This window comes from Eurosta solidaginis, chromosome X (assembly GCF_040869045.1).
Source record: "Eurosta solidaginis isolate ZX-2024a chromosome X, ASM4086904v1, whole genome shotgun sequence".
Classification (NCBI taxonomy): Eukaryota; Metazoa; Arthropoda; class Insecta; order Diptera; family Tephritidae; genus Eurosta; species Eurosta solidaginis.
In genome coordinates this window covers 124,884,918-124,912,770 of record NC_090324.1, presented here as the reverse complement: position 1 = coordinate 124,912,770, position 27,853 = coordinate 124,884,918, and the positions used below count along the sequence as shown (strand labels likewise).

General features: G+C 37.3%; 1 pseudogene; it reads right to left on the bottom strand.

Annotated features, from left to right (window-relative positions):
- Positions 1–3,576: 3,576 nt before the first annotated feature.
- LOC137235130 (congested-like trachea protein) lies at positions 3,577–18,895 on the bottom strand (annotated as a pseudogene).
- Between the last annotated feature and the right edge of the window lie 8,958 nt (positions 18,896–27,853).

The following is a 27,853-nucleotide window of genomic DNA, read 5'->3' as shown; positions in this document are numbered from 1 at the left end:
TGGGCCTTAGTTCTATATGTGGACGCCTTTTCGAGATATCGCCATAAACGTGGACCAGGGGTGACTCTAGAATGTGTTTGTAGAATATGGGTATCAAACGAAAGGTGTTAATAAGTGTTTTAAAACGGAGTGGGCCTTAGTTCTATAGGTGGACGCCTTTTCGAAATATCGTTATAAAAGTGGACCAGGGGTGACTCTAGAATGCGTTTGTACAATATGGGTATCAAATGAAAGGTGTTAATGTGTATTTTAAAAGGGCGTGGGCCTTAGTTCTATAGGTGGACGCCTTTTCGAGATATCGCCATAAAGGTGGACCAGGGGTGACTCTAGAATTTGTTTGTACGATATGGGTATCAAATGAAAGGTGTTAATGAGTATTTTAAAAGGCCGTGGTCCTTAGTTCTATAGGTGGACGCCTTTTCGAAATATCGCCATAAAGGTGGACCAGAGGTGACTCTAGAATTTGTTTGTACTATATGGGTATCAAATGAAAGGTGTTAATGAGTATTTTGAAAGGGAGTGGGCCTTAGTTCTATAGGTGGACGCCTTTTCGGAATATCGTTATAAAAGTGGACCAGGGTTGACTCTAGAATGCGTTTGTACAATACGGGTATCAAACGAAAGGTGTTAATAAGTGTTTTAAAAGGGAGTGGGCCTTAGTTCTATAGGTGGACGCCTTTTCGGAATATCGTTATAAAAGTGGACCAGGGGTGACTCTAGAATGCGTTTGTATAATATGGGTATCAAATGAAAGGTGTTAATGAGTATTTTAAAAGGGCGTGGGCCTTAGTTCTATAGGTGGACGCCTTTTCGAGATATCGCCATAAAGGTGGACCAGGGGTGACTCTAGAATTTGTTTGTACGATATGGGTATCAAATGAAAGGTGTTAATGAGTATTTTAAAAGGGCGTGCGCCTTAGCTCTATAGGTGGACGCCTTTTAGAAATATCGCCATAAAGGTGGACCAGGGGTGACTCTAGAATTTGTTTGTACGATATGGGTATCAAATGAAAGGTGTTAATGTGTATTTTAAAAAGGAGTGGGCCTTAGTTCTATATGTGGACGCCTTTTCGAGATATCGCCATAAACATGGACCAGGGGTGACTCTAGAATTTGTTTGTACTATATGGGTATCAAATGAAAGGTGTTAATGAGTATTTTAAAAGGGCGTGGGCCTTAGTTCTATAGGTGGATGCCTTTTCGGGATATCGCCATAAACGTGGACCAGGGGTGACTCTAGAATTTGTTTGTACGATATGGGTATCAAATGAAAGGTGTTAATGAGTCTTTTAAAAGGGCGTGGGCCTTAGTTCTTAAGGTGGACGCCTTTTCGAAATATCGCCATAAAGATGGACCGGAGGCGACTCTAGAATTTGTTTGTACGATATGGGTATCAAATGAAAGGTGTTAATGAGTATTTTAAAAAGGAGTGGGCCTTAGTTCTATATGTGGACGCCTTTTCGAGATATCGCCATAAACGTGGACCAGGGGTGACTCTAGAATGTGTTTGTATGATATGGGTATCAAATTAAAGGTATTATTGAGGGTTTTAAAAGGGAGTGGCCCTTAGTTGTATATGTGAAGGCGTTTTCAAGATATCGACCAAAATGTGGACCAGGGTGATCCAGAATATCATCTGTCGGGTACCGCTAATTTATTTATATATGTAATACCACCAACAGTATTCCTTCCAAGATTCCAAGGGCTTTTGATTTCGCCCTGCAAAAATTTTTCATTTTCTTCTACTTAATATGGTAGGTGTCACACCCATTTTACCAAGTTTTTTTCTAAAGTTATATTTTGCTACAATAGACCAATACAATTACCATGTTTCATCCCTTTTTTCGTATTTGGTATATAATTATGGCATTTTTTTCATTTTTCGTAATTTTCGATATCGAAAAAGTGGGCGTGGTCATAGTCGGATTTCGGCCATTTTTTACACCAATACAAAGTGAGTTCAGATAAGTACGTCAACTGAGTTTAGTAAAGATATATCGATTTTTGCTCAAGTTATCGTGTTAACAGCCGAGCGGAAGGACAGACGGTCGACTGTGTATAAAAACTGGGCGTGGCTTCAATCGATTTCGCCCTTTTTCACAGAAAACAGTTATCGTTCTAGAATCTAAGCCTCTACCAAATTTCACAAGGATTGGTAAATTTTTGTTCGACTTATGGCATTAAAAGTATCCTAGACAAATTAAATGAAAAAGGGCGGAGCCACGCCCATTTTGAAATTTTCTTTTATTTTTGTATTTTGTTGCACCATATCATTACTGGAGTTGAATGTTCACATAATTTACTTATATACTGTAAAGATATTAACTTTTCTTTTAAAATTTGAATTTAAAAAAAAAAAATTTTTAAAAGTGGGCGTGGTCGTTCTCCGATTTTGCTAATTTTTATTAAACAGGCATATAGTAATAAGTGTAACGTTCGTGCTAAATTTCATCATGATATCTTCAACGACTGCCAAATTACAGCTTGCAAAACTTCTAAATTACCTTCTTTTAAAAGTGGGCGGTGCCACGCCCATTGTCCAAAATTTTCATAGTTTTCTATTCTGCGTCATAAGTTCAACTCACCTACCAAGTTTCATCGCTTTGTCCGTATTTGGTAAGGAATTATCGCACTTTTTCGATTTTTCGAAATTTTCGATATCGAAAAAGTGGGCGTGGTTATTGTCCGATATCGTTCATTTTAAATAGCGATCTGAGATGAGTGCCCAGGAACCTACATACCAAATTTCATCAAGATACCGCAAAATTTACCCAAGTTATCGTGTTAACGGACGGTTCGGTTACACCCGAGCTTAGCCTTCCTTACTTGTTAATTATAATTTGGAACCAACGCTTCTAACACCCCTCTCACTTTGTCCAGCCCGGTTGAAAAAACAAGTTTCGTTGGACTCCCGTTAGAGGATATTGATGATCGGTCGCGGCTATTGGATGGGGCGAAGCACAGCTACAACAATGACAACAACAGTGTCTTTATCGTTAGTACAAAAACAACAAAGACACCGCAGACTTGTAGGTATGGAGGGTAAAAAATCTTCAACGGAGTTCATACTATAACCAAAATACTAGTTCCGGTGAAAACTGGATTTGCCCATAATCATAAAAGCCGCTTGGACCTGGAGACTGGTTGTGCAATTACAATAACAACTCTTGAGTAATCCCGCCTTTCGGATGAAGCAATATTATTTTAACAACAACAACAACAAAAAAAAAAAAAAACAATATAATAAATATGAAAACTTGTTTTTTCCTTAAAGAATTTAGCCATGCCTCTTATAAGCGCTGCATATGATTTGGCTGTTTTTGGTTTTAATTCTCCTAAAAGCTGCTCAGCTATCTCACCATTTTGATACTTTTTCTGCCTATGTATATAGGATGTGTACACTAATAATTTTACAAGAATCCAGTATGATAGCAATAATCATACGTAAAATAGTTTATTTATTTTTTTTTATAGAAATTAAAATAGTGAAAATTGCATAGATTTATAAGTACGCTATATAGACTATGTTGTTTTAAAAAAATATTATTTTTAGTCTTTTAGTTTAAATTCTTTAGTTTAAAAAGCGACTATAGCGCCGAATGCATCAATTGCTATCTGGATGCGAAAGAAGCAGGCAGAATTAACTGGAAAGGCACGTAACGTAACTGGTGTGACACGGCGATATAAAGCCAAAGGACCATCGGTTCTCATTAGATCAATGGTTCCCAACCGGTGGTCCGGAATAAAAAATATGGTCCGCGAATGATTTGAAATTTAACGGTTGGTAAACAAAAACTATCCACATATGGCGTAGCAAAATAACAGCTGCTCCACATACATATATTTATTTTCCATGTATAATGCCAAATCGTATTACCACAAAAGTTATTATGCCAAATTTCGCTGCTGTAGGACCCCCCCTCCATAAAATAAGAATACATAAGTGAAATAGGAGTAGCGATTGTGATTTTCTTAAAAAGTAACAGCTATTGAAGGTAGCAGTCACTCTCTTCACTGATACTGAAAAAACAGTGCGTCGCTCATAACTAACCCAGTCATTTGTTATATTTGAGTTTCTGTAATAGCATTTAGTATTACTTTACTGTGTGAGGAAGGGAATTGATCATTACTGATCGTTGTTTTTAACTTTATTTTTTGAATTTGTCCGTTAATCGTACAGGTAAGTAGACATTTTAATTACCATGTACATTTTAAAAGCGTATATTTCTGTTTAAATGAGCTCACGATTATGTGTAAATGGTGTTGAATCAGTGCATATCAAATTGCTGTTGTGATTTGTATATGATTTGATATGATATCGTAATTTTAATGAAACATCAATATAGGTATATGCATATGCACATGTGAAGTAACATGGTTCAATTACAAGGTTACCTATTCCATGCAAGGAAGAACAGCTGATGTTCCTTGTAAGAAAACTATCGGTTAGATAACTAGAGGTCACGAATTAAATGTTTATGAACTTCTAAAAGTTGAATTGATAATTCAAGTGCGAAGATTTGTTATTCCTGGGTTCGTAGTACTTTTTTTTGTTTGTTTTTTGTGTTATATAAAAAATAAGTACCTCCCGTGACAAAACCAAAACAAGTAAGTATCGATTAGTTTCCCACCTGCTTACTTGGTTTTGTTGTGTCACGGGAGAAGCCAGCTTAAGCTACGCGCACAGTGCAACCGATTTTTGGAGTCCGGCATGGCCGGCAAATTCGAGCGCGTTCTATTTGCACGGACGAGCAAAACTTTGTTTACATTCGGGTGAAATCGAATGAAACTTGCGAGCACATCTAAAACACATGTGTGCGGATGTGTGTTTGCTGATGGACGACAAAAGTCGGTTGCAGTGTGATCGTAGTGTAACACCATGATAAATATTTTTTATCATGTCTGAACTTACGGTTTTGTTTTCCTAGTTTGTATTTAGCTCTATTTTTTTTTTAATTTTATTTTAAGGGCATGGGGCCCAAGAGAAAATACGATAGTAACTATATAAAGTTTGGATTTTTCGATAGAAAATAAGGGAGAAATAAAACCACATTGTGTTATATGCTCAACTGTCCTCGCAAATGAAGCTTTAAAACCGGCGAAGTTAAAACGCCACTTAGACACGGTACATCCGAATTTGTCTGACCGTCCAGTAGAATTCTTTGAAGGAAAATTAGAAAACCTAAAAAAATGAAACTTGGACCTAGTGGTACGAGATTTTCAGCATCACAAAAATCATTAGTAGCTTCGTTTGAGATTTCTAAATTGATAGCACAATCTAAAAAACCTCATACAATCGGGGAAACGCTTGTGAAACCCTGTATGATCAAAGCCGTCGAATAAGTACTGGGATTAGAGGCCAAGAAAAAAATTCAGGATATACCTCTGTCCAATAACACTATCAAAGCTCGAATTGAGCTAATGTCAAATGATGAAGAGGAGCAATTTGTTTCAAAAATCAAAAAATCTCCATTTTTCGCTTTGCAGTGTGATGAATCGACCGATATTTCAAATAGTTGTCAACTACTGGTATTTGTTCACTTTTTAGATGACAACGTAATTAAAGAAGAATTATTGATTTCACGGGAGCTGGAAACAACATCGAAAGGTATCGACGTCATGAATTCAATAGCGGAATATTTTGATAAGCATAATCTGATGTGGGATCACCTCGTTTCTCTCTGCACTGATGGTGCTCCAGCAATGTTAGGGTTACGTTCTGGTTTGTCGACTTTAGTTAAACAGAAAAATCCCAAGATAATAACGTCACATTGCTTAATTCCTCGCCAGGCATTAGCTTCTAGGACTTTAACCGTATGCCTTAATGATACGTTGCAAATGGCTATAAAAGTTGTGTATTTAATTAAAAGCAGCGCATTAAATACACGCCTTTTCAAAAAGTTGTGCACTGATATGGAGTCTAACCATGAAGCACTTCTTTTTCACACAGAAGTTCGATGGCTTTCGAAAGGTAATATGTTGGCAAGATAGTACGAACTAAGGGCAGAGGTTGAGATATTTCTGGTTGAAAAAAAATGAATGATATTTCAAAACAGTTTACTAATCCGACGTGTCAGCTAAATTTGGCTTATCTTGTGGACGTTTTCGAACATTTGAATAAACTGAATATGCAACTGCAAGGTTCCGGAAATAAACAGTTACAAAACGTCGGAAATATATTCATTTTTGAAGACAAACTTCTAGCTTTTATTTGCAAACTTCAGTTGTGGATAAGTAAACTGAAGAAAAAAATCTTGTGGAAGACAAAAAGTATGGCTCGAGTGTAGCAAATATCCAAAAAAACATTAAAACTCATTTATAAATGTTGATTGATGAATTCAATCGTTACTTCCCAGAATATGCCGAAGAAGCTATAGTTGATCAAAAACTGATTCGTAGCTGCAAGGATGCTTTTGAATCGAATTCAATAGAATCGTTTTGGTGTAAAAAAGCTATTTCTTATAACAAATTTCGAGAAATTGCCTTGCGTTACTTGATGTATTTTTCAACGACTTATTTATGTGAGCAGGGATTTTCTGCTTTGTTGGTAATTAAAAACAAGGCAAGGAATCGTTTGGAAGTAAGTGATGATCTGCGTGTAGCTTTAAGCAACAGAATTAGTCCGAGGATCCACGAGCTCGTACAAAATATACAAGCTCAAAAATCACATTGATAACAAATTACCGAACATTTTTTAAATTTATTTTTGTGTACATAAATACCCATTGAGGTTTTAAATAAAGTTCAATTTGATTTTTAAAATTTTTTATTATACCTACTTAACTAGTGGTCCCTGGCACCAACAGAAAGGTAAAAGTGGTCCCTGGCCTAGAAAAGGTTGGGAACCACTGCATTAGATCCACGAATCCGCTGCGCACGCCACGCGGATACTTGCCTGCAGGAGCTCTATGCTATTTGCTCTTGAGGACATCAGCTGGCATACCCACCATCCAATATGCTATACCCGCTGCACCACCAGCAAAAATTTTTGAACCGATGCTTATCTTTTCGCTGCCAGTTTGCTCTTTGACCTTACTTTGAATATACTCGTAAGTGAGAAAATAGAAAGCATTTGCGGGTAAATCACGCAACAGCTTCGCACAGCTCCCTTTGTATAAGCTACGTATACCGCCTTCCTTGTAAAATTTCGAGGCTGTATCTTACATACCCTTGTATTTACGTTCACCACCTGACGATTGCTGCACTTGTAATAAGCATTTAATATGTTCACAAGCACTGTAATAACGGTTGACATCAACCCGGAAAAAGAGCAAGCAATTCAAAATTGGGTGTATGTTTGCTTTGCATTTTCACCTGTTTGTTGCACGCGTTTACCCTATGCATAACCAGCAAAGTATAACGCAAATATGGGCGCTGCACTGTGAGTGGTGCAGTCATATCTTTGTATAGGCCTGTGACGCCTTGTTGTTGTTGTTGTTGTTGTAGCGATAAGGTTGCTCCCCGAAGGCTTTGGGGAGTGTTATCGATGTGATGGTCCTTTGCCGGATACAAATCCGGTACGCTCCGGTACCATAGCACCATTAAGGTGCAAGCCCGACCATCTCGGGAACGATTTATGTGGCCACATTAAACCTTCAGGCCATTCCCTCCCTCCCTACCCCCAAGTTCCATGAGGAGCTTGGGGTCGCCAAATCCTCGTCTGTTAGTGAAACAGGATTCGCCGCGGATAGGTGAGGTTGACAATTGGGTTTGGAGAAGCTATATATTGCGCTGGAAACCTGCCTGTGACGCCTTCATTCCTTATAGTTTTGACAGCAAAATCGAAAGTGCCCTTGTCCAAGGGCAGTTGACCAGGCGCGGGTTTGGACCTTGTTTGGCGGTGAACCTTAATGGTGTCTAATGGCAGTCTAGAGTGTACATTGTATATGCAACCAAATCCGCCACTCAAAAATCCCTTCAAACGATTTGCCTTACGTTCTCGCGCTGGTACAATAAATATTGGTTTACGCTGTTTTTATTTATTTACAATTATCTTGCCCTGCAATATTGCCATCTTGTTAAAACGATGTTATTCCGAAAAAATTGCACTGCAAAGCTTTCAGAAATAAAAAAGTAACAAGTGGCTATACTGGCTACGTATTGCGTTTGACAGTCTAAGTGAATACGTAGTAACTACGTAAGAGGAGTAACGCGAATACGTAAGAAGTTATAAAATACGAATTCTGGGTGAATGTGAATGTGAATGAATGCGACGCAAACATTCACGGCGACATTCATAATACGGGCCTAAAATGGAAAATGGAAAAAAAGAGCTAGAGGCCAGCATACTTCCAGATCTGCGCACCCCAATTCTCGTCCTTTCCCTCTACCAGCATGAAAAGAACTAACGAAATCGATTTTTCAGTACACGCCTTATATTAAGACCAAGGAAATGAGGGATTCCTTTTTATATATGTATAACATCAGGCTCTGAAATTTTCCGAAACACGGTAGCATTATGTACGTACCTTAACCTGGGTCAATTTGTATGGACGAAAGTTAACCGATATCGCGCCATCGATTTTTCGATAGGATTTGGGCTCGGGAAAAGAAAGTTCCACTACGCATACCCAAAAAAATAATTTCCGAGCCTGCAAAAAAAAATGGCGAAATGGCGCCGCCATGTTGAACATCCTGTCAAAACGCTGCCAAATCGCTAAAAAGTAGCCATATTGAACATCCTGTCAGGCCGTTGACGGATAATATATCAAACTTGTATTATCCACAATGACTTGAACTGTATTGATTGTATTAACCTCTTTACTTAAGTTTTGTAAATTCACTATGCCATTCCACATCGCCCTTTAGGTTGCATAAAGGGCGGGTTACCGATTTTTTTTTTTGGGTGTTCGGTTCCCCTGTAGGCCTATTTTCACCCGCAATGTCTTATCACCGAATTATTGATTATTGTTTTATTATATATTTATATACTTACATATTTGAATACCGCGATACTACATCAAATAGTGTTTCAGTCAAATGGGCTGTAATATAATGAAATTTAAATGTATTTATATTCACATTTGGAATGTATATTTGCTTTTTAACTTACGTGTTCTTCTTGCTCTAGTTGCTATCGGCGTTATATAGCCAATCAAAGTGTTCCTCCATTCTTCCGTAGCGCGGAACTTTCGACCGGAACTCTCACCAATTTCACTCAATATTTTGCCTATGAGCTCCGGACGTGGGGTCTACAAAGTTCTCGCTATGGTTCACATTAGCGTGAATGTAGCCATGTTCCTCCAAACGATCGTACGCCCTCCAACAATCAGTATAGATGGTAGTACCTGGCACGATATTTTGCTTAATCACATCGAGAAAAGTCTCTCTCGAACGATCAGGTGCCGGCACTACAAAAATCTTTTTCGAGTCGCGCTTGATTCCACCGAAAACCCATAGCCCCTCAATAACCCTTCCGCGGTTATATTTCCGGCGTCCCATCTTCGCCTCATCTACCTCGACTATCTTACCCTCCCCACTGAGCAATTAATCGCTATTGCTAATGGCCCAGTTCATCAACACCTCCCGAGTAAAACTAATCCAATCGACGACCGTATGACGCGCGATCTCAATAGTCTCTTCCAAGGACTGGGTCTTAGGCGTGGTTATAAAATATACCACAAAGCGACAGATTTGGTCCACACTCAGATGGGAGCCGGAAAAGAAGGTATTCGTATAAATACTCTGCTTAAGCGAGCACTTCATTTTAAGTTTTTTCTTATTTTTCACTACAGTGTTCACTTTACGGCACATAAAATCCTTGGCCGACAAAACGCATTGGTTATTGCTCGTGGGGCACAGTCTCACCGCACTTAAAACACCGTGATTAATAAGAAAACTTTTTAGTGCTTCCGGGTTCATTCGTAAGAACTTACACACAGTTTGGCTTCCAATGTCGCACATGTTGAGTTTTTATTAGTATTTGAACCGCACAAGGAAATTTCGTAGGCACTCACCGAAAATATTAAGCTTTTTAACGGCTATTTTAAAAAGCCGTTAACATTAAAAAAAATTAACAACTTTTGAGCTAAGATATGAATGTATATCTGTCTCTTTCTTTTCAACGATTTTTTACATTTACTGCTAAATAATGACAGGGTTGCCAGCTGGTAATAAAATTTGGCATCATTTTAATTGGCTAAATCGCTGCCAGAATTTTGGTATTTATCTGAATTTATGCCGAGCTGCCACCACCTTGCATTGTTCCGACTAGAGAAAAGCATTAGTAATTTCTATTGTTGCTGAGCTGGCATCACTATTCACCTGCAATTTCTCTGTATTCGTGTGTGTCCATGTGTTTAACTGCAACAAGGAAACAAGCGAGTTTTTGTGATATTTGCTTTTCCTAAATTGGAATAAACAAGTGAAATTAAAAGTTATTTCTTCATTAATTCGTGTGTATCAAATTTCATTAATATACCAAATATCGGAATTGAGTTGATTCGTGCGCCTACAATAACGTAATTGTGCCGAAACAAAACGCGCCCAATGAAACAGTTATTCGTGGATAAATTTTAAACGGGTGAAAAATGTTAAGTTCCGCTTTCGGATTCGTAATATAGACATAAATAAGCGTATTTTGATACCTCACTCAAGAAAAAAGGCAAAAAATTCCTGTGGGTACCATAAACTGCACAATTACCAAAATAGCTAATACCGAATGGAGGAAATGACATTTCCACTGCTCATAAAATAAGCATTTAATGTCGTTATCTATTTTCTTATTTAATTATAATTTAAATTGTAATACTGCATAATTATTAATTTTTATGATCGCGGGTTTGAATCGAGCTCAAGGCCTAACAATAATTTTTTATCATTATTATTGTTATGATAGGTTTTTTCTTAATTGACAAAATTTTTAAATTAGAATAGAAGAAAGAAAAAATTTAGACAACTGCCAAAGCTCGTTGTATAGATCCATTTCGGGAACTGCTAAATTTCTTCATCGGCAACGTTTAGGCGCCACTGCTATAACCATTCAGCCATCACAGCGGTTTTTTGTTTGTCTTCATTAATCCTACTTCTATTCTAGTTCGTGCCAATTGATATTCACAACACTGCGACATCTGTTGCAGAATGGATGTGAAAATTTGACTTGTTTGATGGCAATGCTGCCATAGTTTCATATTTTATTGACACCTTTTTCTACGTGCTCTGGGATGTATTAACAATTTTTGTTGTTATATCGGCCTACTGATTTGTAAGATCGCGCGTTCGAATCGAGCTCAAGGCCTAACAATAATTTTTTAACATTATTATTGTTATGATACATTTTTTCTTAATTGAAAAACTTTTTTAATTAGAATAGAAGAAAGAAAAAATTTAGACAACCGCCAAAGCTCGTTGTATACATCCATTTCGGGAACTGCTAAATTCCTTCATCGGAAACATTTAGGCGCCGCTGCTATAACCATTCAGCCATCAGAGCGGTTTTTTGTTTGTCTTAATTAATCTACTTCTATTCTGGATCGTACCAATTGATATTCACAACACTGCAACATCTGGTGCAGAATGAATGTGAAAATTGGACTTGTTTGATGGCAATGCTGCCATAGTGTCATATTTTATTGACACCTTTTTCCCCGTGCTCTGGGATGTATTAACAATTTTTTTTGTTATATCGGCCTACTGATTTGTAAGATCGCGCGTTCGAATCGAGCTCAAGGCCTAACAATAATTTTTTATCATTATTATTGTTATGATAAATTTTTTCTTAATTGAAAAAATTTTTTAATTAGAATAGAAGAAAGAAAAAATTTAGACAACTGCCAAAGCTCGTTGTATAGATCCATTTCGGGAACAGCTAAATTCCTTCATCGGCAACGTTTAGGCGCCGCTGCTATAACCATTCAGCCATCAGAGCGGTTTTTTGTTTGTCTTCATTAATCTACTTCTATTCTGGATCGTACCAATTGATATTCACAACACTGCAACATCTGGTGCAGAATGAATGTGAAAATTGGACTTGTTTGATGGCAATGCTGCCATAGTGTCATATTTTATTGACACCTTTTTCCCCGTGCTCTGGGATGTATTAACAATTTTTTTTGTTATATCGGCCTACTGATTTGTAAGATCGCGCGTTCGAATCGAGCTCAAGGCCTAACAATAATTTTTTATCATTATTATTGTTATGATAAATTTTTTCTTAATTGAAAAAATTTTTTAATTAGAATAGAAGAAAGAAAAAATTTAGACAACTGCCAAAGCTCGTTGTATAGATCCATTTCGGGAACTGCTAAATTCCTTCATCGGCAACGTTTAGGCACCACTGCTATAACCATTCAGCCATCACAGCGGTTTTTTGTTTGTCTTCATTAATCATACTTCTATTCTGGTTCGTGCCAATTGATATTCACAACACTGCGACATCTGCTGCAGAATGGATGTGAAAATTGGACTTGTTTGATGGCAATGCTGCCATAGTGTCATATTTTATTGACACCTTTTTCCCCGTGCTCTGGGATGTATTAACAATTTTTGTTGTTATATCGGCCTACTGATTTGTAAGATCGCGGGTTCGAATCGAGCTTAAGGCCAAACAATAATTTTTTATCATTATTATTGTTATGATAATTTTTTTCTTAATTGAAAAAATTTTTAAATTAGAATAGAAAAAAAAAAAACTTTAGACAACTGCCAAAGCTCGTTGTATATATCCATTTCGCGAACTGCTAAATTCCTTCATCGGCAACGTTTCGGCGCCGCTGCTATAACCATTCAGCCATCACGGCGGTTTTTTGTTTGTCTTCATAAATCCTACTTCTATTCTGGTTCGTGTCAATTGATATTCACAACACTGCGACATCTGTTGCAGAATGGATCTGAAAATTGGACTTGTTTGATGGCAATGCTGCCATAGTGTAATATTTTATTGACACTTTTCCCCGTGCTCTGGGATGTATTAACAATTTTTGTGGGAAACGAACTCAAGGCCTAACAATAATTTTTTATCATTATTATTGTTATGATAAATTTTTTCTTAATTAAAAAAATTTTTAAATTAGAATTGAAGAAAGAATAAAAATTTAGACAACTGCCAAAGCTCGTTGTATAGATTCATTTCGGGAACTGCTAAATTCCTTCATCGGCAACGTTTAGGCGCCGCTGCTATAACCATTCAGCCATCACAGCGGTTTCTTTTTTGTCTTCATTAATCCTACTTCTATTCTGCTTAGTGCCAATTGATTTGTACGATATGGGGTTTAAAAGGGAGTAGCCCTTAGTTTTATATGTGAAGGCGTTTTCGAGATATCGACCAAAATGTGGACCATGGTAACCGAGAACATCATATGTCGGGTACCGCTAATTTATTTATATATGTAATACCCCGAACAGTATTCCTGCCAAGATTCCAAGGGCTTTTGATTTCCCCTGCAGAACTTTTCCTTTTCTTCTACTTAATATGGTAGGTGTCACACCCATTTTACAAAGTTTTTCTCTAAAGTTATATTTTGCGTCAATAAACCAATCCAATTATCATGTTTCTTCCCTTTTTTCGTATTTGGTATAGACAAATGGCATTTTTTCATTTTTTCATGGCATTTTCGGCCATTTTTTATACCAAGATTAAGTGAGTTCAGTTAAGTACGTGAACTAAGTTTAGTAAAGATATATCGATTTTTGCTCAAGTTATCGTGTTAACGGCCGAGCGGAAGGTCAGACGGTCGACCGTGTATAAAAACTGGGCGTGGCTTCAATCGATTTCGCCCATTTTCACAGAAAACTGTTATCGTCATAGAGGCTTTGCCCTTACCAAACTTCATAAGGATTGGTAAATTTTTGTTCGACTTATGGCATTAAAAGTATTCTAGACAAATTAAATGAAAAAGGGCGGAGGCACGCCCATTTTGAAAATTTCTTTTATTATACTCAGTTGAGCAGAGCTCACAGAGTATACTAACTTTGATTGGATAACGTTTGGTTGTACAGGTATAAAGGAATCGAGATAGATATAGACTTCCATATATCAAAATCATCAGTATGGAAAAAAATTCGATTGAGCCATGTCCGTCCGTCCGTCTGCCCGTTAACGCGATAACTTGAGTAAATTTTGAGGTATCTTGATGAAATTTGGTATGTAGGTTCCGGGGCACTCATCTCAGATCGCTATTTAAAATGAACGATATCGGACAATAACCACGCCCACTTTTTCGATATCGAAAATTTCGAAAAATCGAAAAAGTGCGATAATTCCTTACCAAATACGGATAAAGCGATGAAACATGGTAGGTGAGTTGAACTTATGACGCAGAATAGAAAACTAGTAAAATTTTGGACAATGCCCACTTTTAAAAGAAGGTAATTTAGAAGTTTTGCATGCTGTAATTTGGCAGTCGTTGAAGATATCATGATGAAATTTGGCAGGAACGTTACACTTATTACTATATGCCTGCTTAATAAAAATTAGCAAAATCGGAGAACGACCACGCCCACTTTTAAAAATTTTTTTTTTTAAATTCAAATTTTAAAAGAAAAGTTAATATCTTTACAGTATATAAGTAAATTAAGTCAACATTCAACTCCAGTAATGATATGGTGCAACAAAATACAAAAATAAAAGAAAATTTCAAAATGGGCGTGGCTCCGCCCTTTTTCATTTAATTTGTCTAGGATACTTTTAATGCCATAAGTCGAACAAAAATTTACCAATCCTTGTGAAATTTGGTAGAGGCTTCGATTCTAGGACGATAACTGTTTTCTGTGAAAAAGGGCGAAACCGGATGAAGCCACGCCCAGTTTTTATACACAGTCGACCGTCTGTCCTTCCGCTCGGCCGTTAACACGATAACTTGAGCAAAAATCGATATATCTTTACTAAACTCAGTTGACGTACTTATCTGAACTCACTTTGTATTGGTGTAAAAAATGGCCGAAATCCGACTATGACCACGCCCACTTTTTCGATATCGAAAATTACGAAAAATGAAAAAAATGCCATAATTATATACCAAATACGAAAAAAGGGATGAAACATGGTAATTGTATTGGTTTATTGACGCAAAATATAACTTTAGAAAAAAACTTGGTAAAATGGGTGTGACACCTACCATATTAAGTAGAAGAAAATGAAAAAGTTTTGCAGGGCGAAATCAAAAGCCCTTGGAATCTTGGAAGGAATACTTTTCGTGGTATTACATATATAAATAAATTAGCGGTACCCGACAGATGATGTTCTGGATCACCCTGGTCCACATTTTGGTCGATATCTCGAAAACGCCTTCACATATACAACTAAGGGCCACTCCCTTTTAAAACCCTCATTAATACCTTTAATTTAATAATATCGTACAAACACATTCTAGAGTCACCCCTGGTCCACGTTTATGGCGATATCTCGAAAAGGCGTCCACATATAGAACTAAAGCCCACTCCTTTTTAAAATACTCATTAACACCTTTCATTTGATACCCATATCGTACAAACAATTTCTAGAGTCACCCCTGGTCCACCTTTATGGCGATATCTCGAAAAGGCGCCCACCTATAGAACTAAGGCCCACGCCCTTTTAAAATACTCATTAACACCTTTTATTTGATACCCATATCGTACAAACAATTTCTAGAGTCACCCCTGGTCCACTTTTATAACGATATTCCGAAAAGGCGTCCACCTATATAACTAAGGCCCACTCCCTTTTAAAACACTTATTAACACCTTTCGTTTGATACCCATATTGTACAAACGCATTCTAGAGTCAACCCTGGTCCACTTTTATAACGATATTCCGAAAAGGCGTCCACCTATAGAACTAAGGCCCACTCCTTTTTAAAATACTCATTAACACCTTTCATTTGATACCCATATCGTACAAACAATTTCTAGAGTCACCCCTGGTCCACTTTTATAACGATATTCCGAAAAGGCGTCCACCTATATAACTAAGGCCCACTCCCTTTTAAAACACTTATTAACACCTTTCGTTTGATACCCATATTGTACAAACGCATTCTAGAGTCAACCCTGGTCCACTTTTATAACGATATTCCGAAAAGGCGTCCACCTATAGAACTAAGGCCCACTCCGTTTTAAAACACTTATTAACACCTTTCGTTTGATACCCATATTGTACAAACGCATTCTAAAGTCACCCCTGGTCCACTTTTATAACGATATTCCGAAAAGGCGTCCACCTATAGAACTAAGGCCCACTCCCTTTCAAAATACTCATTAACACCTTTCATTTGATACCCATATAGTACAAACAAATTCTAGAGTCACCCCTGGTCCACCTTTATGGCGATATCTCGAAAAGGCGTCCACATATAGAACTAAGGCCCACGCCCTCTTAAAATACTCATTAACACCTTTTATTTAATACTCATATCGTACAAACAAATTCTAGAGTCACCCCTGATCCATCTTTATGGCGATATGTCGAAACGGCGTCCATCTATAGAACTTAGGCCCACGCTCTTTTAAAATACTCATTAATACCTTTCATTTGATACCCATATCGTACAAAATAAATTCTAGAGTCACCCCTGGTCCACCTTTATGGCGATATCTCGAAACGGCGTCCATCTATAGAACATTTTTTAAATTTATTTTTGTGTACATAAATACCCATTGAGGTTTTAAATAAAGTTCAATTTGATTTTTAAAATTTTTTATTATACCTACTTAACTAGTGGTCCCTGGCACCAACAGAAAGGTAAAAGTGGTCCCTGGCCTAGAAAAGGTTGGGAACCACTGCATTAGATCCACGAATCCGCTGCGCACGCCACGCGGATACTTGCCTGCAGGAGCTCTATGCTATTTGCTCTTGAGGACATCAGCTGGCATACCCACCATCCAATATGCTATACCCGCTGCACCACCAGCAAAAATTTTTGAACCGATGCTTATCTTTTCGCTGCCAGTCCTGTGACGCCTTGTTGTTGTTGTTGTTGTTGTAGCGATAAGGTTGCTCCCCGAAGGCTTTGGGGAGTGTTATCGATGTGATGGTCCTTTGCCGGATACAAATCCGGTACGCTCCGGTACCATAGCACCATTAAGGTGCAAGCCCGACCATCTCGGGAACGATTTATGTGGCCACATTAAACCTTCAGGCCATTCCCTCCCTCCCTACCCCCAAGTTCCATGAGGAGCTTGGGGTCGCCAAATCCTCGTCTGTTAGTGAAACAGGATTCGCCGCGGATAGGTGAGGTTGACAATTGGGTTTGGAGAAGCTATATATTGCGCTGGAAACCTGCCTGTGACGCCTTCATTCCTTATAGTTTTGACAGCAAAATCGAAAGTGCCCTTGTCCAAGGGCAGTTGACCAGGCGCGGGTTTGGACCTTGTTTGGCGGTGAACCTTAATGGTGTCTAATGGCAGTCTAGAGTGTACATTGTATATGCAACCAAATCCGCCACTCAAAAATCCCTCCAAACGATTTGCCTTACGTTCTCGCGCTGGTACAATAAATATTGGTTTACGCTGTTTTTATTTATTTACAATTATCTTGCCCTGCAATATTGCCATCTTGTTAAAACGATGTTATTCCGAAAAAATTGCACTGCAAAGCTTTCAGAAATAAAAAAGTAACAAGTGGCTATACTGGCTACGTATTGCGTTTGACAGTCTAAGTGAATACGTAGTAACTACGTAAGAGGAGTAACGCGAATACGTAAGAAGTTATAAAATACGAATTCTGGGTGAATGTGAATGTGAATGAATGCGACGCAAACATTCACGGCGACATTCATAATACGGGCCTAAAATGGAAAATGGAAAAAAGAGCTAGAGGCCAGCATACTTCCAGATCTGCGCACCCCAATTCTCGTCCTTTCCCTCTACCAGCATGAAAAGAACTAACGAAATCGATTTTTCAGTACACGCCTTATATTAAGACCAAGGAAATGAGGGATTCCTTTTTATATATGTATAACATCAGGCTCTGAAATTTTCCGAAACACGGTAGCATTATGTACGTACCTTAACCTGGGTCAATTTGTATGGACGAAAGTTAACCGATATCGCGCCATCGATTTTTCGATAGGATTTGGGCTCGGGAAAAGAAAGTTCCACTACGCATACCCAAAAAAATAATTTCCGAGCCTGCAAAAAAAAATGGCGAAATGGCGCCGCCATGTTGAACATCCTGTCAAAACGCTGCCAAATCGCTAAAAAGTAGCCATATTGAACATCCTGTCAGGCCGTTGACGGATAATATATCAAACTTGTATTATCCACAATGACTTGAACTGTATTGATTGTAGTAACCTCTTTACTTAAGTTTTGTAAATTCACTATGCCATTCCACATCGCCCTTTAGGTTGCATAAAGGGCGGGTTACCGATTTTTTTTTTTAGGTGTTCGGTTCCCCTGTAGGCCTATTTTCACCCGCAATGTCTTATCACCGAATTATTGATTATTGTTTTATTATATATTTATATACTTACATATTTGAATACCGCGATACTACATCAAATAGTGTTTCAGTCAAATGGGCTGTAATATAATGAAATTTAAATGTATTTATATTCACATTTGGAATGTATATTTGCTTTTTAACTTACGTGTTCTTCTTGCTCTAGTTGCTATCGGCGTTATATAGCCAATCAAAGTGTTCCTCCATTCTTCCGTAGCGCGGAACTTTCGACCGGAACTCTCACCAATTTCACTCAATATTTTGCCTATGAGCTCCGGACGTGGGGTCTACAAAGTTCTCGCTATGGTTCACATTAGCGTGAATGTAGCCATGTTCCTCCAAACGATCGTACGCCCTCCAACAATCAGTATAGATGGTAGTACCTGGCACGATATTTTGCTTAATCACATCGAGCAAAGTCTCTCTCGAACGATCAGGTGCCGGCACTACAAAAATCTTTTTCGAGTCGCGCTTGATTCCACCGAAAACCCATAGCCCCTCAATAACCCTTCCGCGGTTATATTTCCGGCGTCCCATCTTCGCCTCATCTACCTCGACTATCTTACCCTCCCCACTGAGCAATTAATCGCTATTGCTAATGTCCCAGTTCATCAACACCTCCCGAGTAAAACTAATCCAATCGACGACCGTATGACGCGCGATCTCAATAGTCTCTTCCAAGGACTGGGTCTTAGGGTAAGGCGTGGTTATAAAATATACCACAAAGCGACAGATTTGGTCCACACTCAGATGGGAGCCGGAAAAGAAGGTATTCGTATAAATACTCTGCTTAAGCGAGCACTTCATTTTAAGTTTTTTCTTATTTTTCACTACAGTGTTCACTTTACGGCACATAAAATCCTTGGCCGACAAAACGCATTGGTTATTGCTCGTGGGGCACAGTCTCACCGCACTTAAAACACCGTGATTAATAAGAAAACTTTTTAGTGCTTCCGGGTTCATTCGTAAGAACTTACACACAGTTTGGCTTCCAATGTCGCACATGTTGAGTTTTTATTAGTATTTGAACCGCACAAGGAAATTTCGTAGGCACTCACCGAAAATATTAAGCTTTTTAACGGCTATTTTAAAAAGCCGTTAACATTAAAAAAAATTAACAACTTTTGAGCTAAGATATGAATGTATATCTGTCTCTTTCTTTTCAACGATTTTTTACATTTACTGCTAAATAATGACAGGGTTGCCAGCTGGTAATAAAATTTGGCATCATTTTAATTGGCTAAATCGCTGCCAGACTTTTGGTATTTATCTGAATTTATGCCGAGCTGCCACCACCTTGCATTGTTCCGACTAGAGAAAAGCATTAGTAATTTCTATTGTTGCTGAGCTGGCATCACTATTCACCTGCAATTTCTCTGTATTCGTGTGTGTCCATGTGTTTAACTGCAACAAGGAAACAAGCGAGTTTTTGTGATATTTGCTTTTCCTAAATTGGAATAAACAAGTGAAATTAAAAGTTATTTCTTCATTAATTCGTGTGTATCAAATTTCATTAATATACCAAATATCGGAATTGAGTTGATTCGTGCGCCTACAATAACGTAATTGTGCCGAAACAAAACGCGCCCAATGAAACAGTTATTCGTGGATAAATTTTAAACGGGTGAAAAATGTTAAGTTCCTCTTTCGGATTCGTAATATAGACATAAATAAGCGTATTTTGATACCTCACTCAAGAAAAAAGGCAAAAAATTCCTGTGGGTACCATAAACTGCACAATTACCAAAATAGCTAATACCGAATGGAGGAAATGACATTTCCACTGCTCATAAAATAAGCATTTAATGTCGTTATCTATTTTCTTATTTAATTATAATTTAAATTGTAATACTGCATAATTATTAATTTTTATGATCGCGGGTTTGAATCGAGCTCAAGGCCTAACAATAATTTTTTATCATTATTATTGTTATGATAAGTTTTTTCTTAATTGACAAAATTTTTAAATTAGAATAGAAGAAAGAAAAAATGTAGACAACTGCCAAAGCTCGTTGTATAGATCCATTTCGGGAAGTGCTAAATTTCTTCATCGGCAACGTTTAGGCGCCACTGCTATAACCATTCAGCCATCACAGCGGTTTTTTGTTTGTCTTCATTAATCCTACTTCTATTCTAGTTCGTGCCAATTGATATTCACAACACTGCGACATCTGTTGCAGAATGGATGTGAAAATTTGACTTGTTTGATGGCAATGCTGCCATAGTTTCATATTTTATTGACACCTTTTTCCACGTGCTCTGGGATGTATTAACAATTTTTGTTGTTATATCGGCCTACTGATTTGTAAGATCGCGCGTTCGAATCGAGCTCAAGGCCTAACAATAATTTTTTAACATTATTATTGTTATGATACATTTTTTCTTAATTGAAAAACTTTTTTAATTAGAATAGAAGAAAGAAAAAATTTAGACAACCGCCAAAGCTCGTTGTATACATCCATTTCGGGAACTGCTAAATTCCTTCATCGGAAACATTTAGGCGCCGCTGCTATAACCATTCAGCCATCAGAGCGGTTTTTTGTTTGTCTTCATTAATCTATTTCTATTCTGGATCGTACCAATTGATATTCACAACACTGCAACATCTGGTGCAGAATGAATGTGAAAATTGGACTTGTTTGATGGCAATGCTGCCATAGTGTCATATTTTATTGACACCTTTTTCCCCGTGCTCTGGGATGTATTAACAATTTTTTTTGTTATATCGGCCTACTGATTTGTAAGATCGCGCGTTCGAATCGAGCTCAAGGCCTAACAATAATTTTTTATCATTATTATTGTTATGATAAATTTTTTCTTAATTGAAAAAATTTTTTAATTAGAATAGAAGAAAGAAAAAATTTAGACAACTGCCAAAGCTCGTTGTATAGATCCATTTCGGGAACAGCTAAATTCCTTCATCGGCAACGTTTAGGCGCCGCTGCTATAACCATTCAGCCATCAGAGCGGTTTTTTGTTTGTCTTCATTAATCTACTTCTATTCTGGATCGTACCAATTGATATTCACAACACTGCAACATCTGGTGCAGAATGAATGTGAAAATTGGACTTGTTTGATGGCAATGCTGCCATAGTGTCATATTTTATTGACACCTTTTTCCCCGTGCTCTGGGATGTATTAACAATTTTTTTTGTTATATCGGCCTACTGATTTGTAAGATCGCGCGTTCGAATCGAGCTCAAGGCCTAACAATAATTTTTTATCATTATTATTGTTATGATAAATTTTTTCTTAATTGAAAAAATTTTTTAATTAGAATAGAAGAAAGAAAAAATTTAGACAACTGCCAAAGCTCGTTGTATAGATCCATTTCGGGAACTGCTAAATTCCTTCATCGGCAACGTTTAGGCACCACTGCTATAACCAATCAGCCATCACAGCGGTTTTTTGTTTGTCTTCATTAATCATACTTCTATTCTGGTTCGTGCCAATTGATATTCACAACACTGCGACATCTGCTGCAGAATGGATGTGAAAATTGGACTTGTTTGATGGCAATGCTGCCATAGTGTCATATTTTATTGACACCTTTTTCCCCGTGCTCTGGGATGTATTAACAATTTTTGTGGTTATATCGGCCTACTGATTTGTAAGATCGCGGGTTCGAATCGAGCTCAAGGCCAAACAATAATTTTTTATCATTATTATTGTTATGATAATTTTTTTCTTAATTGAAAAAATTTTTAAATTAGAATAGAAAAAAAAAACTTTAGACAAATGCCAAAGCTCGTTGTATAGATCCATTTCGCGAACTGCTAAATTCCTTCATCGGCAACGTTTCGGCGCCGCTGCTATAACCATTCAGCCATCACGGCGGTTTTTTGTTTGTCTTCATAAATCCTACTTCTATTCTGGTTCGTGTCAATTGATATTCACAACACTGCGACATCTGTTGCAGAATGGATCTGAAAATTGGACTTGTTTGATGGCAATGCTGCCATAGTGTAATATTTTATTGACACTTTTCCCCGTGCTCTGGGATGTATTAACAATTTTTGTGGTTATGTCGGCCTACTGATTTGTAAGATCGCGGGTTCGAAACGAACTCAAGGCCTAACAATAATTTTTTATCATTATTATTGTTATGATAAATTTTTTCTTAATTAAAAAAATTTTTAATTAGAATTGAAGAAAGAATAAAAATTTAGACAACTGCCAAAGCTCGTTGTATAGATTCATTTCGGGAACTGCTAAATTCCTTCATCGGCAACGTTTAGGCGCCGCTGCTATAACCATTCAGCCATCACAGCGGTTTCTTTTTTGTCTTCATTAATCCTACTTCTATTCTGGTTAGTGCCAATTGATTTGTACGATATGGGGTTTAAAAGGGAGTAGCCCTTAGTTGTATATGTGAAGGCGTTTTCGAGATATCGACCAAAATGTGGACCATGGTAACCGAGAACATCATATGTCGGGTACCGCTAATTTATTTATATATGTAATACCCCGAACAGTATTCCTGCCAAGATTCCAAGGGCTTTTGATTTCCCCTGCAGAACTTTTCCTTTTCTTCTACTTAATATGGTAGGTGTCACACCCATTTTACAAAGTTTTTCTCTAAAGTTATATTTTGCGTCAATAAACCAATCCAATTATCATGTTTCTTCCCTTTTTTCGTATTTGGTATAGACAAATGGCATTTTTTCATTTTTTCATGGCATTTTCGGCCATTTTTTATACCAAAATTAAGTGAGTTCAGTTAAGTACGTGAACTAAGTTTAGTAAAGATATATCGATTTTTGCTCAAGTTATCGTGTTAACGGCCGAGCGGAAGGTCAGACGGTCGACCGTGTATAAAAACTGGGCGTGGCTTCAATCGATTTCGCCCATTTTCACAGAAAACTGTTATCGTCATAGAGGCTTTGCCCTTACCAAACTTCATAAGGATTGGTAAATTTTTGTTCGACTTATGGCATTAAAAGTATTCTAGACAAATTAAATGAAAAAGGGCGGAGGCACGCCCATTTTGAAAATTTCTTTTATTATACTCAGTTGAGCAGAGCTCACAGAGTATATTAACTTTGATTGGATAACGTTTGGTTGTACAGGTATAAAGGAATCGAGATAGATATAGACTTCCATATATCAAAATCATCAGTATCGAAAAAAAATTCGATTGAGCCATGTCCGTCCGTCCGTCTGCCCGTTAACGCGATAACTTGAGTAAATTTTGAGGCAATGCTGCCATAGTGTCATATTTTATTGACACCTTTTTCCCCGTGCTCTGGGATGTATTAACAATTTTTTTTGTTATATCGGCCTACTGATTTGTAAGATCGCGCGTTCGAATCGAGCTCAAGGCCTAACAATAATTTTTTATCATTATTATTGTTATGATAAATTTTTTCTTAATTGAAAAAATTTTTTAATTAGAATAGAAGAAAGAAAAAATTTAGACAACTGCCAAAGCTCGTTGTATAGATCCATTTCGGGAACTGCTAAATTCCTTCATCGGCAACGTTTAGGCACCACTGCTATAACCATTCAGCCATCACAGCGGTTTTTTGTTTGTCTTCATTAATCATACTTCTATTCTGGTTCGTGCCAATTGATATTCACAACACTGCGACATCTGCTGCAGAATGGATGTGAAAATTGGACTTGTTTGATGGCAATGCTGCCATAGTGTCGTATTTTATTGACACCTTTTTCCCCGTGCTCTGGGATGTATTAACAATTTTTGTTGTTATATCGGCCTACTGATTTGTAAGATCGCGGGTTCGAATCGAGCTCAAGGCCAAACAATAATTTGTTATCATTATTATTGTTATGATAATTTTTTTCTTAATTGAAAAAATTTTTAAATTAGAATAGAAAAAAAAAAAACTTTAGACAACTGCCAAAGCTCGTTGTATAGATCCATTTCGCGAACTGCTAAATTCCTTCATCGGCAACGTTTCGGCGCCGCTGCTATAACCATTCAGCCATCACGGCGGTTTTTTGTTTGTCTTCATAAATCCTACTTCTATTCTGGTTCGTGTCAATTGATATTCACAACACTGCGACATCTGTTGCAGAATGGATCTGAAAATTGGACTTGTTTGATGGCAATGCTGCCATAGTGTAATATTTTATTGACACTTTTCCCCGTGCTCTGGGATGTATTAACAATTTTTGTGGTTATGTCGGCCTACTGATTTGTAAGATCGCGGGTTCGAAACGAACTCAAGGCCTAACAATAATTTTTTATCATTATTATTGTTATGATAAATTTTTTCTTAATTAAAAAAATTTTTAAATTAGAATTGAAGAAAGAATAAAAATTTAGACAACTGCCAAAGCTCGTTGTATAGATTCATTTCGGGAACTGCTAAATTCCTTCATCGGCAACGTTTAGGCGCCGCTGCTATAACCATTCAGCCATCACAGCGGTTTCTTTTTTGTCTTCATTAATCCTACTTCTATTCTGGTTAGTGCCAATTGATTTGTACGATATGGGGTTTAAAAGGGAGTAGCCCTTAGTTGTATATGTGAAGGCGTTTTCGAGATATCGACCAAAATGTGGACCATGGTAACCGAGAACATCATATGTCGGGTACCGCTAATTTATTTATATATGTAATACCCCGAACAGTATTCCTGCCAAGATTCCAAGGGCTTTTGATTTCCCCTGCAGAACTTTTCCTTTTCTTCTACTTAATATGGTAGGTGTCACACCCATTTTACAAAGTTTTTCTCTAAAGTTATATTTTGCGTCAATAAACCAATCCAGTTATCATGTTTCTTCCCTTTTTTCGTATTTGGTATAGACAAATGGCATTTTTTCATTTTTTCATGGCATTTTCGGCCATTTTTTATACCAAGATTAAGTGAGTTCAGTTAAGTACGTGAACTAAGTTTAGTAAAGATATATCGATTTTTGCTCAAGTTATCGTGTTAACGGCCGAGCGGAAGGTCAGACGGTCGACCGTGTATAAAAACTGGGCGTGGCTTCAATCGATTTCGCCCATTTTCACAGAAAACTGTTATCGTCATAGAGGCTTTGCCCTTACCAAACTTCATAAGGATTGGTAAATTTTTGTTCGACTTATGGCATTAAAAGTATTCTAGACAAATTAAATGAAAAAGGGCGGAGGCACGCCCATTTTGAAAATTTCTTTTATTATACTCAGTTGAGCAGAGCTCACAGAGTATATTAACTTTGATTGGATAACGTTTGGTTGTACAGGTATAAAGGAATCGAGATAGATATAGACTTCCATATATCAAAATCATCAGTATCGAAAAAAAATTCGATTGAGCCATGTCCGTCCGTCCGTCTGCCCGTTAACGCGATAACTTGAGTAAATTTTGTGGTATCTTGATGAAATTTGGTATGTAGGTTCCGGGGCACTCATCTCAGATCGCTATTTAAAATGAGCGATATCGGACAATAACCACGCCCACTTTTTCGATATCGAAAATTTCGAAAAATCGAAAAAGTGCGATAATTCCTTACCAAATACGGATAAAGCGATGAAACATGGTAGGTGAGTTGAACTTATGACGCAGAATAGAAAACTAGTAAAATTTTGGACAATGCCCACTTTTAAAAGAAGGTAATTTAGAAGTTTTGCATGCTGTAATTTGGCAGTCGTTGAAGATATCATGATGAAATTTGGCAGGAACGTTACACTTATTACTATATGCCTGCTTAATAAAAATTAGCAAAATCGGAGAACGACCACGCCCACTTTTTAAAAATTTTTTTTTTAAATTCAAATTTTAAAAGAAAAGTTAATATCTTTACAGTATATAAGTAAATTAAGTCAACATTCAACTCCAGTAATGATATGGTGCAACAAAATACAAAAATAAAAGAAAATTTCAAAATGGGCGTGGCTCCGCCCTTTTTCATTTAATTTGTCTAGGATACTTTTAATGCCATAAGTCGAACAAAAATTTACCAATCCTTGTGAAATTTGGTAGAGGCTTCGATTCTAGGACGATAACTGTTTTCTGTGAAAAAGGGCGAAACCGGTTGAAGCCACGCCCAGTTTTTATACACAGTCGACCGTCTGTCCTTCCGCTCGGCCGTTAACACGATAACTTGAGCAAAAATCGATATATCTTTACTAAACTCAGTTGACGTACTTATCTGAACTCACTTTGTATTGGTGTAAAAAATGGCCGAAATCCGACTATGACCACGCCCACTTTTTCGATATCGAAAATTACGAAAAATGAAAAAAATGCCATAATTATATACCAAATACGAAAAAAGGGATGAAACATGGTAATTGTATTGGTTTATTGACGCAAAATATAACTTTAGAAAAAAACTTGGTAAAATGGGTGTGACACCTACCATATTAAGTAGAAGAAAATGAAAAAGTTTTGCAGGGCGAAATCAAAAGCCCTTGGAATCTTGGAAGGAATACTGTTCGTGGTATTACATATATAAATAAATTAGCGGTACCCGACAGATGATGTTCTGGATCACCCTGGTCCACATTTTGGTCGATATCTCGAAAACGCCTTCACATATACAACTAAGGGCCACTCCCTTTTAAAACCCTCATTAATACCTTTAATTTGATACCCATATCGTACAAACACATTCTAGAGTCACCCCTGGTCCACGTTTATGGCGATATCTCGAAAAGGCGTCCACCTATAGAATTAGGCCCACTCCCTTTTAAAATTATCATTAACACATTTCATTTGATACCCATATCGTACAAACAAATTCTAGAGTCAGGCCTGGTCCACCTTTATGGCGATATCCCTAAATGGCGTCCATCTATAGAACTAGGGTCCATTTCCTCTTAAAATACTCTTTAATACCTTCCATTTGATACACATGTCATATAAACACATTCCAGGGTTACCCTAGGTTCTTTTTACAATATGGTGATTTTCCCTTACTTTGTCTCCACAGCTCTCAACTGAGTATGTAATGTTCGGTTACACCCGAAATTAGCCTTCCTTACTTGTTTTTGTATTTGGTTGCACCATATCATTACTGGAGTCGAATGTTGACATAATTTACTTATATGCTGTAAAGATATTAAATTTTTTTTTAAATTTGACTTAAAATTTTTTTTAAAGTGGGCGTGTTCTTCATCCGATTTCGCTAATTTTTATTAAGCCCACATATAGTAAGAGGAATAATGTTCCTGCCAAACTTTGAAATTACCTTATTTTAAAAGTGGGCGGTGCCACGCCCGTTGTCCAACATTTTACTAATTTTCGATTCTGTGTCATCGCAGAATCGTGTTAACGGACAGACGGGCGGACGGTCGGACGGACGGACATGGCTCAATCAAATTTTTTTTCGATACTGATGATTTTGATATATGGAAGTCTATATCTATCTCTATTCCTTTATACCTATACAACCAACCGTTATCCAATCAAAGTTAATATACTCTGTGTGCAAAGCACGCTGAGTATAAAAACATATATTTTTTTACTTTGCTTGTTTCCTGCTGCTTAAATATTTTCCAAACTTGAATTCAACCAATTTTGTAGTACTGAAAAATAGTTGAGCA